This window comes from Sceloporus occidentalis, unplaced genomic scaffold (genome assembly GCF_023333645.1).
Source record: "Sceloporus occidentalis isolate IW3139 unplaced genomic scaffold, rSceOcc1.0.p SCAF_25, whole genome shotgun sequence".
In the NCBI taxonomy this organism is placed as follows: domain Eukaryota; kingdom Metazoa; phylum Chordata; class Lepidosauria; order Squamata; family Phrynosomatidae; genus Sceloporus; species Sceloporus occidentalis.
In genome coordinates, this window is record NW_028317005.1 from 12705538 (window position 1) to 12719941 (window position 14404).

The window sequence follows — 14404 nt, forward strand, 5'->3', positions numbered from 1 at the left end:
CTCGCAATACAACACAAGCTATTAATGTGGGGCATATTTTCAAGGATTATAATCTGGGTTCTGCAGACCTTACATATGTAGGATGTATATACACACTCACTGGCAACTTTATTAGGTACACCTTGCTAGCACCGGGTTGGACCCCCTTTTACCTTAAGAACGACCTTCATTCTTTGTGGTATACTTTCTGCAAGGTACTGGAAACATTCAATTGGTATTAAGGGGCCCAAAGTGTGCCAAGAAAATGCCGCTTATGGGATACTTTCTCTTTTTCCAACCATTCTCTATAAACCCTAGAGATGTGTGCGTGAAAGTCCCAGTAGATCAGCAGTTTCTGAAATACTCAGCCCAGCCTATCTGGCACCAACAATCATGCCATGTTCAAAGTCACTTAAATCCCCTTTCCCATTCTGATGCTCAATTTTAACTTCAGCAAGTTCTTTTGACTACATCTAAATGCATTGAGTTGCTGCCATGTGATTGGCTGATTAGCTATTTGTGTAAACAAGCAATTGAACAGGTGTACCTAATAAAGTGGCCAGTGAGTGTATATATATGGTGGAATGCAATAAACACTTAGATTGATAGGTAAGCTTTTAGGGCTTTGGTGTCTCTTGAAAGAAGACCAGAGGTACGCAGTATTGAAAAATAAATTGAATGTCATAAGTAGAAAAACAGTCTTAGAAAAACAGTTTTATGTCAAACTTTGGAGCCCTGTTTTGCAAACTCTATATGGCCTGATTTAGTATCCAACCGCCTTGCCCTATGATGTAGTCAAGTGGTAGTATTAGTGTGTAGATAAGCAATAAAACATGGCAACAATCAAGTAACTACTAACTATGTGTAAGAGAAGATTGTGTCCAAAATACAGAAGTACAAATCCACATCTCTGCAGTGCAAAAGAAATCTAGCAGGACAAAGATAAGACAAGGTAGTTTATTCCTTGCAGAATCTTCCCACAGTTATCTGGCTCCTTAAGCTATGGTGCCTATCATCCCTAAAACTGTGATAACATCTGACAAAATGTGGATTTCATATTGGTAGTGAACCTGTGAAATTAATTTCCTACAATTAAAATATTAGCCAGTTTAGGAAGAAAATCCATGTATTATTGATTAAGAATATGTATTATTATTATTGATTTACAAAATTATATATATCAATATTCAGTATTTATATATATATATAGTATATATTTATACATGCATTTTTGTTCATAACACAATCCTAGGCTGTTTTAATTTTACTTTTCTACTATGATTATAAAACGACATTTTTGAAATTAGGCAGACATAACACAGAAAGCAATTACTGAACCTAACTCTAGCAGCCAGTGACCTTTCTACAACTTCAGTTTCAAACAGCGTCACCATGGTTGAAGCTGGAATAGTAAATGAGCAACAATTAGCAATGTTAGGGTTTTGCTATATAGCTATTAATTAGATACAAGTTACTGCTGTTTACTATAAAAAATAGCTTGATCAGGCTTAATTTGTGTATTAATAGGATATTGTGTTTACATCTCATCCTACTGTCATTGTGTATATTAAAGACTAATATTGTGTGGATCATTTAAGTAGGAAAACAGTTACAGAATTCATCAGTATTCACATATTTCTTCACAAATATATTGCAATTAATAGTACTTTTTGTGAGCATAAAAAATACAAATTGATTAAACTACTTGGTAAGCAAAATAGCCACTATGGGTTCTTTGATATAGTGGTGGGCTAACCTATATATTGTAGTGAGATGGAGTCCCCAATATTTATGCCTTAGATATGTGTTTTTGGAATGGTATTTGCTGGGTATGCGCTGAATTTTGTTTCTACGTACTGGTCGATGTTAATTTTATTAGTAAATGGTCATTCGAGTTTTGATGTTAGTAAATAAAAAATTTATAAATAGAATACATATGAACTATTTCTTCTTTAACCCCTTTGTGACTGGATCTTTTTTGCCATTTAACCATATCCTTGTTCAATTGTGAAAATTTAGTTTTTTTTAAATCTCATAAGGGAGTAAAATTCTCCTATACATACAACACAATTTTTTTTCTTTCTTTTTTTTTAAACTTTTGGGTTAGGGGTAGAAAAGGGTTTTAAAAATATATATTTCCAGAGGGATGGGCACAAAGTTTGGTTACCTACCTCAACTTTTTGACTTTGGATCCCTTTAAGGTCTTCAGGGATCTTGTTTGGATCCAAAAGGTAGTCCTTATGGTGACATCACTGGGATCAATTTCATTATTTATTTTTTTGTTTTAGTTTTTATATTTTTAACTAATACATAAACTTGTGCATTCGGATTTGTACAAATTGCAAATTTACTGAATTTAGTAAATTCGATAATTTGTATACAGCATTTATATTCTATCTTCTCCCATCTCTTCTGTCTTTGTCCGCATCTCCGCGAACATTATCTGACCGGAACTTCCGCAAAAATGGCGGTGCTTGCGGTGATGTCCTCAAAAAGGATGTCAACTGCTCGCAATCCTAGAAACAATGGAACATGTCTACCATTTCCTCCTTCGATCTTTGATATTTCTTATCTGTCCTATAGAACTCTTTAAATAAACTTATTGGTGAGTAATAAGCGTAGTGAGTGATTTTCATAGACATCTCCCTATACAAGGCAGAGGATATAACTTTGTATGTTGAGTTATTTGCCTTGTAAATATACTTTAGTGATAAATGTGTTAAATGTATACAGTAGGTGCATTTGAACACTGTGAAAGGAATACAAAAACCATAACAAAACCTGTGTTTAATGACACACACTTTCTATGTCTATGTCACTGTTAAACACCCCAATATGTGTTCAGCAACATCTCCTGAGTACAGTCATACCACCCATGCATAGGTTTATCGGGTTGTTTGAAGGGATAAAAGGCCAAATTTAGGAAGTATCCGTTTTTTACATCAGTCTGTGCCTATGTCATATTTGGGACATATTTAAATCCAGCAAATTCTATTTCCCATCAAACCATAACTTTTTTTAAACTAGAAACCCTATGAACTGTATTTCAACTCTTTCCATGCCAGGATTTTTGGAAAGATAAAGTGCTAATTTTAGCACTTGCTCATAAAAATATGTTTTTTTTATATATATAGATAGTTCTCCTGATGGTAACACCACTGCATAATTATTTTTAAATGCTACCAATTTTTTTTTATAAACTATTTTTATTTTCAGCCTGGAGTGACCCTCTTGGAAACCTATTTATTTTTTAATGGGTATCGCTATCTTGAGAGAGTCAAAATCAATGTTGCTCATGAACACTCTCTGGAGTGGTCACAGTGAATCCGGGGATGGGTTTTCAGTGTCACTGAATGCCTCGCTATCAAGGTATTTAAGCAATGCCGATTAAGCTTAGGAGGCGATTGTTATTACAAATGGCCGACTTGATGCACGGTGGAGGGGCCACTGCTGCAGTTTTTGGTGTTGCAGAATGCCTTTACATCTTACATCACTTTCTAAGTGTACTTAATGCCATGATTGTCATTGGTCATCAAGGGGAAGAAATGCATAGAATTAGCAACATTATGAGTGTAGAGAAAGGATTGAACAAGATGTTAAATCCTGATTAAAAAAAAATCACTAAGGACTCTCTGTATCTGTTACAGCATTGATTCCAAGAACATAGACTAAAATTAATAAAAGGTCACTGAAGCAGCAGGTCCTCTAAAATATATTTAAATAATTAGTCAACCTGTTTATTTTTCTTTGCTAGTATATCTTTGAGGAGACAATTGAGGAAAGCAAAACTGAAATCTAGCAATTTAAGTAAATCTCTGAGCTCAATCTAATTGTATTCTGTTTTAGCACCAAAAACATTTTAACTTATAATATTTCATCCCCTTTCTATAGTTGGAGGAAATACATAAATAAAGATAGGTTTGTTTGCAGAAATATGTTAGGGTAAATATGTTTAATACTGATGGGTCGAAGGACATGGTGAATGGTATTAAAGGGCGTTCTTGTAGCCTGCGTGTTAGCACTTTTAAATAATGTAATCTGACAATACCCTTGACACAGTGTAGGCAAGAAGAGTACATTCCTTCAGGGAAGAAAGGCTTCTCAAGGCAGCAGAAAATACAATAATCAAAACAAAGCACATCTTGCAACATTGCTTTTTTAGTGGAAACTGTTCTGTTTAATACAATTTCATAATATGATTTCCTGTTAATAAAAGAGAGGTTTCTCTTCATTGATGTAATCAGTGGGCTTTTATAACTACCCACCCATCTAAGAAACAAACGATTTAGAAAAATATGCAAGCATATGCATTTGAATTAACATTTTGGAAGTGCCATTGAGTGAGTTGGATATTTTCTAGTGTAATTACCATCCCCTGATATTCAATTAATAGATGTTTTTTTAGATACAATGAAAAAAACCGCCAAAATAAAATATATTTAGGTTGTCTATTAAAAATATTAAAATATTTTATATATATATATATATATATATATATATATATATATATATTTATGCACATTTGAGAATGCTACAGACAGTAATATTTCCCTACCTGTAAAGAACTGACAACCTGTAAATTTATTTCTAGCTGCTTGAGGCAGTGTATCCTGTTAAATTATACTTGAGCAAGGAGAGATTAGTGTCACTTGGGTTTAAAAATAGCTAAATTACAGTAACGAGCCTTGATTAGAAAGAATAACATATATCAGCTGCTTTGAAAGATTTAGTTGCTTTCTGCATAGGCCCAGAATATTATCATCAATGGGATACTATGCATTTTATTATAGAGATTTCATTCATGTATTTTGTTCAATGTGTTATAGATCAATGCATACTAAGTATATTCAAGAGACAAAAGCTTTGCAAAGTTCTAAATGTGCATCTATAATTATTCGCATTATTAATTTTTACATTTCTGTTTTACAGTATTTGCATTATTTACATTTAAATTTCAACATGTCTACCATTTTATTCCTCATACCGTGTTCAATGCTTCCTATGTTCCTTTCTTTTGCTCTCAAATGTTTTTAACCTCCCCTTCATCTCCCTCTGATACTCCATTATCCAGCTCACCTCTTTGCCGATTTGTTGACCTGACATTCTGTAACTACTGCCCATTTCCCTTGCCCTTTCATGTCTGTCTGTATCTTTACTACCCTACCAATCCCCATTGTTTCTTTGCTTGCTTCAGAAAACTGGTTAATTTCTGATGCATTATGCTTACCTTTCTCAGTGTCCTTCACACTAATATTTTTCTCGCCTAACTTTCTGTTAATTTTACTTATGATTTATTTTCATGTTGTAAAATTTACACAATTCCTTCACTCTTCAGGACACTCTTTATTCACCTTGTACATTTGTAATTGTTGAAGCCAAATCTGTCTTAACTCGCGTTTATTCACAAATTCAGTGTTTTACTTGGGTAGTTAATGGACACCAATGAACACTTCTGCATAAACGTGAGGGGATTTTTTTTATCTGGAGTCTACTTTAGCTGTAATGCAATAGATCCCAAACTGGCATTTATTTTTGTTTTGTTAATTGCATTGTATGCAAGCCTTAACTTTTATTTGTCAAAGAATTGCTTGTAATTCAAATTTTATTTAATCCACTAAAACAAAACAAAAAGAAATCTTAACGATGCTATGTTGCTGTCACTTAATGCTAAAGAGTCTGTAGGGATATGTAATTGGCTATAAATTCTTAAATAACATAATGTACACACCATAACATTAAAGTGCTTTTTAATTTTAAGGTTAGGCCTAAATTTTGTATGATTGTATTAGGAGTCATTAATATATAATTAATATTTGATAATAAATAACTCTCTAATAATGTCTCTATTTAAAGAGTTTTTACCAAACTTTGCGAGTCTGCATTTGATTTTCATTTGCATTATAAAACATTTCCATGCCCTCAGTCCAGCTAATATTTGACTCTGGCCAAAGCAGCAAGAAATCTTGCCCCACAACAAAAGCTAGTATGATTGCTTAGCCCATGATTCCATCAAGAAAAGCCTGCATAACAGAGAGACTGGAATTATAGATACACAAAGCCGGGAACAAATTTCCACATTAGTACCTGTTACTTTCCATTGAAGTCAAAGGGACAATCTTGTGGCATGTGTGCATTTAGCTGAAGACATCTTCTGCAAGCCAAGGAGATAGGTGATAGTACCAAATGCACAGAGAGGATTCTGCATATGATGGCTGGATTGTCTCTTTAAACTAAGCCCCAAATCATTGCGCATTTTAACATGCCAAGCTTGCTATAATAGTTATTATAACTGACCTTTTGGAGTAAGCAATTAACCAGGCAGTGACAATGGCAGTGTTCAATCAGACAGATTTTCTTGTTATTTTAAGAGCCAGCCTTATGGCTTTATATAATTAGCGACTCTTTAGATATTTTTTAAATTACTTTTGAACAATAAAAGGTATAGGCCAAATCAAGCTGGGATGCCTATTTTTAATTTATTACTAAATACACCAAGCATTCTTTCTTTTTAAAAGAGAAAACATAATTGGGATCTGTGAATTTAAGGCTGCGATAACATGCTGGGATCATGGATTGTTTCAAAGAAATGTCACACTTTCGAGGTGAGCTAGAATAAAAAAAAGTGAATTAATGCGTTGCTCTTTGGGTTTCATTAAATAACTAAGAAAGGAAACATGTATTAAGAAAAAAAATAACAATGTCATTGCTTTTCTTGATCTTCAGATACAAGGACATCATTAACTAACATAAGACATGGCACAGAGCATGTTAATTGCAACGCTATTTGTCACTTACCAGAAAACTGACTTCATTACATATTTTGTTATATTCTAAGCATTGAGTAGAAAGCAAAAAAAGTTCTATCTATACACTGTAATTTTGAAAAAGTAAATAGGTACAAATTTACTTTTATTAAATTATTATTAATTAAAGGCTATCAATGTAATAGATTTTCAATACATTGCCATTATTTTACATATAGTTTTATATGTTAAGTTATACGTTAGGTTAAGATCAATTTAGACGTTTTACTGTCTTTTTACATACAGAAAAAATTGAGGGTAAAACATTTTGTATTTTAGGATATTTGCACCATTATTAGTTTTAAGAATACAATATGCAGGATCACCTTATTCCCCCTTATACATAATAGCTGCTAGGATTATCCCTGCATTGCATATGTATAGTAAAATAGAATTAAAAATTAAAATTAAAGACTAGAGCACAGAAACAGCTCCATTTATGTGCAGCACTATGAGATACTGGTTTCCAAGTATTAACATTAAACCAAAATGAACATTCATTATTTACATTTTTTGGTTGATGCTTGATTCAATTGTTATTGGTCTAAAATAGAAAATGCAAGCAGAATTTGCAGGTCTGGTCAGGTTGCACTGTCACTGTGAATTACACATGCAGTGTTAATTTACATCTCTTTGTTCTATCTTGAAATTAAAAAAAATATGCATCTTCAATTTATTAGCAGGAAGCTCTCGTAAATTTAATTCAATTTAAAACATTGATTTTATATTTTACAAGTCTACTACATGCTTGTCTTATCTGTTAATTATTAATATACACTGCTCCAAAAATTAAAGGGAACACTAAGATTACACATAATAGATCTGAATGAATGAACTAATCGTATGACATACTTCCGTCTTTACATAGTTGAATGTGCTGACAACAAAATCACACAATTCTCAATGGAAATCAAATTTATCAACCCATGGAGGTCTGGATATGGAGTCACACTCAAAATCAAAATGGAAAACCACACTACAGGCTGATCCAACTTTGATGTAATGTCCTTAAAACAAGTCACAATGAGGCTCAGTAGTCTGTGTGGCCTCCACGTGCCCGTATGACCTCCCTACAACGCCTGGGCATGCTCCTGATGACGTTGCGGATGGTCTCCTGAGGGATGTCCTCCCAGACCTGGACTAAAGCATTCACCAACTCTTGGACAGTCTGTGGTGCAACGTGGCGTTGGTGGATGGAGCGAAACATGATGTCCCAGATGTGCTCAATCGGATTCAGGTCTGGGGAATGGGCGGGCCAGTCCATAGCATCAATGCCTTCCTCTTGCAGGAACTGCTGACACACTCCAGCCACATGAGGTCTAGCATTGTCATGCATTAGGAGGAACCCAGGGCCTACCGCACCAGCATATGGTCTCACAAGGGGTCTGAGGATCTCATCTCGGTACCTAATGGCAGTCAGGCTACCTCTGGCAAGCACATGGAGGGCTGTGCGGCCCCCCAAAGAAATGCCACCCCACACCATTACTGACCCACCGCCAAACCGGTCATGCTGGAGGATGTTGCAGGCAGCAGAACGTTCTCCACGGCGTCTCCAGACTCTGTCACGTCTGTCACATGTGCTCAGTGTGAACCTGCTTTCATCTGTGAAGAGCACAGGGCACCAGTGGCGAATATGCCAATCCTGGTGTTCTCTGGCAAATGCCAAACGTCCTGCACAGTGTTGGGCTGTAAGCACAACCCCCACCTGTGGACGTCGGGCCTTCATACCACCCTCATGGAGTCTGTTTCTGACCGTTTGAGTGGACACATGCACATTTATGGCCTGCTGGAGGTCATTTTGCAGGGCTCTGGCAGTGCTCCTCCTGCTCCTCCTTGCACAAAGGTGGAGGTAGCGGTCCTGCTGCTGGGTTGTTGCCCTCCTACGGCCTCCTCCACGTCTTCTGATGTACTGGCCTGTCTCCTGGTAGCGCCTCCATGCTCTGGACGCTACGCTGACAGACACAGCAAACCTTCTTGCCACAGCTCACATTGATGTGCCATCCTGGATGAGCTGCACTACCTGAGCCACTTGTGTGGGTTGTAGACTCCGTCTCATGCTACCACTGGAGTGAAAGCATCGCCAGCATTCAAAAGTGACCAAAACATCAGCCAGGAAGCATAAGAGCTGAGAAGTGGTCTGTGGTCACCACCTGCAGAACCACTCCTTTATTGGGGGTATCTTGTTAATTGCCTATAATTTCTGTTCCGTTTGCACAGCATGTGAAATTTATTGTCCATCAGTGTTGCTTCCTGAGTGGACAGTGAGATTTCACAGATGTGTGATTGACTTTAAGTTACATTGTGTTGTTTAAGTGTTCCCTTTATTATTTTGAGCAGTGTATAATATAAAATACCCATAATTATTATTGGGGTATATCACAGAAATAGGATGCTCTTTTAAATATTTTCAACAATAGCAAATATTTTAAACAATATATGTATATATGGGTGCATGTATCCCTGGTATGGTAGTTAAGGATGGAATACTGCTAAGGTTCATCTGTTCAGATCTGTTCAGATAACTTTTCCTCAAGAGCAAAATAGCCATGGATGGGTGAAACAACAGACAATAAGTTAAACAAGTCAATTAGCCAACAGGCAGTAAACCCTTAGAGGCTCAGCACCTAAGACATATGCCTAGTTTGTGTATATATGTGTGTGTATATATACAGTATATCACAACAGTGGGTACACCCCTCACATTTTTGTAAATATTTGATTATATCTTTTCATGTGACAACACTGAAGAAATTACACTCTGCTACAATGTAAAGTAGTGAGTGTACAGCCTGTATAACAGTGTAAATGTGCTGTCCCCTCAAAATAACTCAATACACAGCCATTAATGTCTAAACCTTGGCAACAAAAGTGAGTACACCCCTAAGTGGAAATGTCCAAATTGGGCCCAAAGTCTCAATATTTTGTGTGGCCACCATTATTTTCCAGCACTGCCTTAACCATCTTGGCATGGATTCACCAGAGCATCACAGGTTGCCACTGGAGTCCTCTTCCACTCCTCCATGACATCACGGAGCTGGTGGATGTTAGAGACCGTGCTCTTCCCCACCTTCCGTTTGAGGGTGCCCCACAGATGCTCAATAGGGTTTATGTCTGGAGACATGCTTGGCCAGTCCATCACCTTTACCCTCAGCTTCTTTAGCAGGGCTTGGAGGTGTGTTTGGATTGTTATCATATTGGAATACTGCCCTGTGGCCCAGTCACCCTTTGTCTTTAAAACAGCATCAATATCTCTTGGTATACCTGTACACAGTTTTTTAAGGAACTTAGCAGGTAGGTTGTTCCGACATTTTGGAGAACTAACCACAGTTGTTGTTGTGAATTAAGGCAACCTACAAACGAAGTATTGCTTTTCATGTACTGAATCTCATATACTGATGTGACTCAAATGCCATACAGGCAAGTAGGACTCCAAAGGTTCAGGTATGAGGTATATCTAACACAGCTATAACTGGACATCAAGTCACACATACGCACTGGGTTGTTAACGGCGTTGTACAGGGCATGCAACCTTCACACCTGCTACAGTGAAAAAACTGTAATGAAAATCAAAATACATGGATGGAACATAAGAACCAACAGACACATAACACGACTCACACGCCCAGACCGTCAGGGGACAAACATTACCATACTAATTGAGATATTTTTAAATGCCCTGGTCACAGTAGATGGGAATCAAATGAACCAAATAGGCTGATCACATAGGTGCGTAACCAAGTAAATACTACAAATCACTATTCGTAGTATCAACGATTTGTAAACAGGAATGAAGACAATAGGTAAGTTAAATCTGCCAAATATCAGGGAATAGATCATAAACAAATGTATAATGAGACTTGTCCCTTCTAATAAGGAAATTATTTTTACCTAATAATCATGAATCAAAAGAACATAAATATATTGAGTGATAAATGTGAAAATCAGAACAGACAGTTACAGTCATGTGAAAAAGAAATGTTATGGTTTTTTTGGTCACCTGCTAAGTAACAGATGATTGTTTTTATGTTCTGATATGACAAACCATAGAATTCAAAGAGGGACGAAGAGTAGTTGAATCCTTAAGAACTTTCTAATGGTTTTACTAACATATTGAATTCCCCATTTACAATTCCCTTTACACTGAGACAGACATTGACAGTCGTACAGCACACCTGCCGTCACTTTACACTGAGTCAGACATTGATGGTGGTACAGCATAACTGCCGTCACTTTATACTGACCCAGACATTGACGGTGGTACAGCATAACTGCCATCACTTTACACTGAGCCAGACATTGACAGTGGTACAGAATAACTAACATCATTTTACACCGAGCCAGACACTGACGGTGGTACAGCATAACTGACATCACTTTACACTGAGCCAGACATTGATGGTAGTATAGCACAACTGACATCACTTTACACATGCTTCATGCTTTTTAACAATCCTTTCCTATGTATCTGCTTCCCCTCCTGCATCTTCTTGCATCCCCATACGACTTCAGCAGTCTTAGGTCCAGCTGCTCGCACACTGTTTGAACACCCTTAGTTTCAACGTGGGGTCATGAGTACGTTGTGTTGCCCCGTGCCTGTTTAAAATTGTTTAGAAAGGACCCTTTCGACGTGGATTGACCCTATCAAGGTCAGAAGGGCCCTTTCTGAATGGATGTGGGGAATGGATGGACGAATGGATGTGGGCCCCTGGGACCCCTGTAGTTATGCTACTCTTTGTGCCAGTTAGAGAGAGATTCATGATCTCCTCCTAACCGGCTCTACTCCTGCAGACCCCACCTGAACCTCGGGACCCTCAGTCCTTGCCCGCCCAGTCTGCCCCTGCTCTTAGGCATTGACCAAAAGGAATGCTGTATTGTAATTGTACTGCATGATACCTAGCCCATGCTAGAAGACTATTAATAGCAGTTAGCTTGTAATGTCAGTAGTTTTCTATCATTATCAATGGAGACACATACATCTATAAAGATTAAATTATCATCCTGGATGACATTAATAAGCATGAGCCCACTGTTATTTTGGTTTAAAACATTGCCCAGTGACCATGTCCACTTCTGCACCTGACCCCACTCCTCCCTGCCTCTGGTCACATCACCGGCACAGGTGTGCTGCTTGGGCACCTGAAATATATATTCCTATAATGATAGACTGTCAGTGACTCTAACCACACCCTCTAAAGGAAAAGTGTGCCTCTTTGGCCATTTGAATGTACCATCTACAGTACACTCATGTAAATAGAAAGTACACCCTCTTTGAACTCTATGATTTTACAGACCTAATTTTTAGACCTGCTAACAAACAGATGTTCCTGATATGTAAAACCATAGAATTCAAAAATGGTGTACTTTCTTTTTCGCACAGATGTATGTTCATACCCAGCAACCTCCCAGTGCTGGCTCCTAGAGATCATCTGCTCTTATAGGAGGTGAGAAAAGAGGAATGGCTGAGCCATTATAAATTAGGTGTAAGGTTGGATGATTGGGTTCCTGGACATTAGGCTTGCTCACCTGGCTATCTGTATGTGTGTAATAACAAAAAGATACTAACCAAATATAGTTAAAATTAAAATATATTAAATTTTAATTTAGACTAAAATCAACCATTCTTTCTAGTAAAAATCTAGTCATTTCAATGAAAACCCTGAATAGATAACACTAGAATTGTGGAGATTGATGTACTGTGATAAATGAGTTATTTGCAGTGGAAAATAATTTTGTTCTATAGAATATGCATAGCATGAAAATAAGACCTGATAGATTTAGGTAGGTGATAAATCTCTAGCGTACACCTTTTCACATATTACTTTATCTTTTTTTCTGGAAATTGTTTAAAAATCACCATCTTTTCTTTGAGTTTTATTTAAGATTTTAATCATGAAAATCCATGGTCTACCTGCTTCCTCAATGTGCCAAATCTTTATTCACACAAGCTATTAGAAGTAATTACACTATGTATTTATTCAGTGACAAAATGTTCCATTATCCCATGCAGCATTTTCTTGCCTTAGGCATTTCTCCAATAACTGTTCTAATGCCAACCTTATTTTAACCTATATTGCTGCTGTTCTGATTTCTGATTATGCACTACTGTTGTATTTTGTATACAGTTAATGACATAGTACTGAAAATATGTTTGTTATGACTAAAATACCATATTTGGTGCATTATGTATATTTCACATTATAGAGAACCGTATGTAATAAAATGTATACGGGCCAATACAAAACTTCAAATAATTGGATCACATATAAATGTATGTGCGTCAAAAATAGGCAGAGTCACTTAGATGCAAACAAAGGTAAAACATTTAATACGAACAAAAATAGAAGAAGAATATAAAAAGAAGATAACAAAAATAATACGAAACAAGTCTTACAAAACCTTGGAGAGGAATTTAGTTCATGACATCTGTCCTATGCATTCCTGAGGATGGAGGGAGGGAGTGTTGGGACGTGAAGAGTACGTGGATGGCAAGTACATCTCCCCTCTACCTCTCCTCCCATGCTTCTCCAAGGCCTTAACTTATATACACGGTTTGAATAATGATGTCAGTCTTGTCAGTCTATTGGTCTTCACCTAATTGGGTAAACATGCTCACTAAGATCTTTACACGTCGAAACCCTATTTTAGGTGGTGGCTGTACGCATACTGTAATGCCCTTTTAGAGTTACAACTATACCCTGCATTAGCAAGTTACTATCCTATCTATAGAATGCCTGTTCAGCAAATCCTTCATTCCATATTTTAAGGTCAAGGAAACCTTGAAGCCTATCATTGAACTATTGCCTATACCAATAATTATATATGGTCCATTTCTTAATTGAGGTTTATTAGAATCTTTTACAATTCCCCCTGATGATAGGATAATATCCTTATCATATATTTTCAAATACACACATTTACTCCCCATTCGTATCACATTCGTATCACATTTATACTACAATCACATCACACTTTTCCTGGGACCATATGATAATCATTAGCATGAGACACCCTTTTCTCTACATTTGTTATGGAATGAGAGGATTGTGCTCTTTTTATCATTTCCCTTAATATTCCATCTCCCTTATCTACTTCGTACTTAACATGTTTATATATCTTACTTATTCTACACATAAGAAAACTTTGATAAACAATACATAACAAAACAAGTATAGCCATAATAATAATTGGATTTAACAATATATTCCCAGCTGCGGATTTTACCGAAGATTGTGACCACATATTTACTGACTTTTTAAAATTTTACCACCAATTAACTCCAGACATATCATTCCATTGATGTTGAATTTGTTCTAATTCACCTTGTTTATGTTGGAAAACAATTTCTGCATCTTTCAATTGTTGCTTTAATATGGCCAATAATCCCTTATCTTTCTTTATTTCCTCTGTCCATGTTTTCCAAGGAAAATGGTCTATCTGTGTCAGATTAAATTGCAGAGGTAGTGTTCTTAAACGCTCTGTACCTATAGTGGAGACATTAAACTTTTTCCCATCTATCTCCAACTTTTTCAAATCACCTTCTATGCAATATAATCCTCTGTGAAGAGTTTCATTATGCATACAATTTGAAAAGAATGCTCTGACCAATGACTCTTCCTTCATTA

At 36.4% G+C, this 14404-nt stretch overlaps 1 protein-coding gene across 1 annotated transcript in view; it reads left to right on the forward strand.

Annotated features, from left to right (window-relative positions):
• Positions 1–14404, forward strand: part of LOC149300413 (inactive N-acetylated-alpha-linked acidic dipeptidase-like protein 2) — a 294282-nt gene that overhangs the window by 207751 nt on the left and 72127 nt on the right. The window lies entirely within an intron of this gene.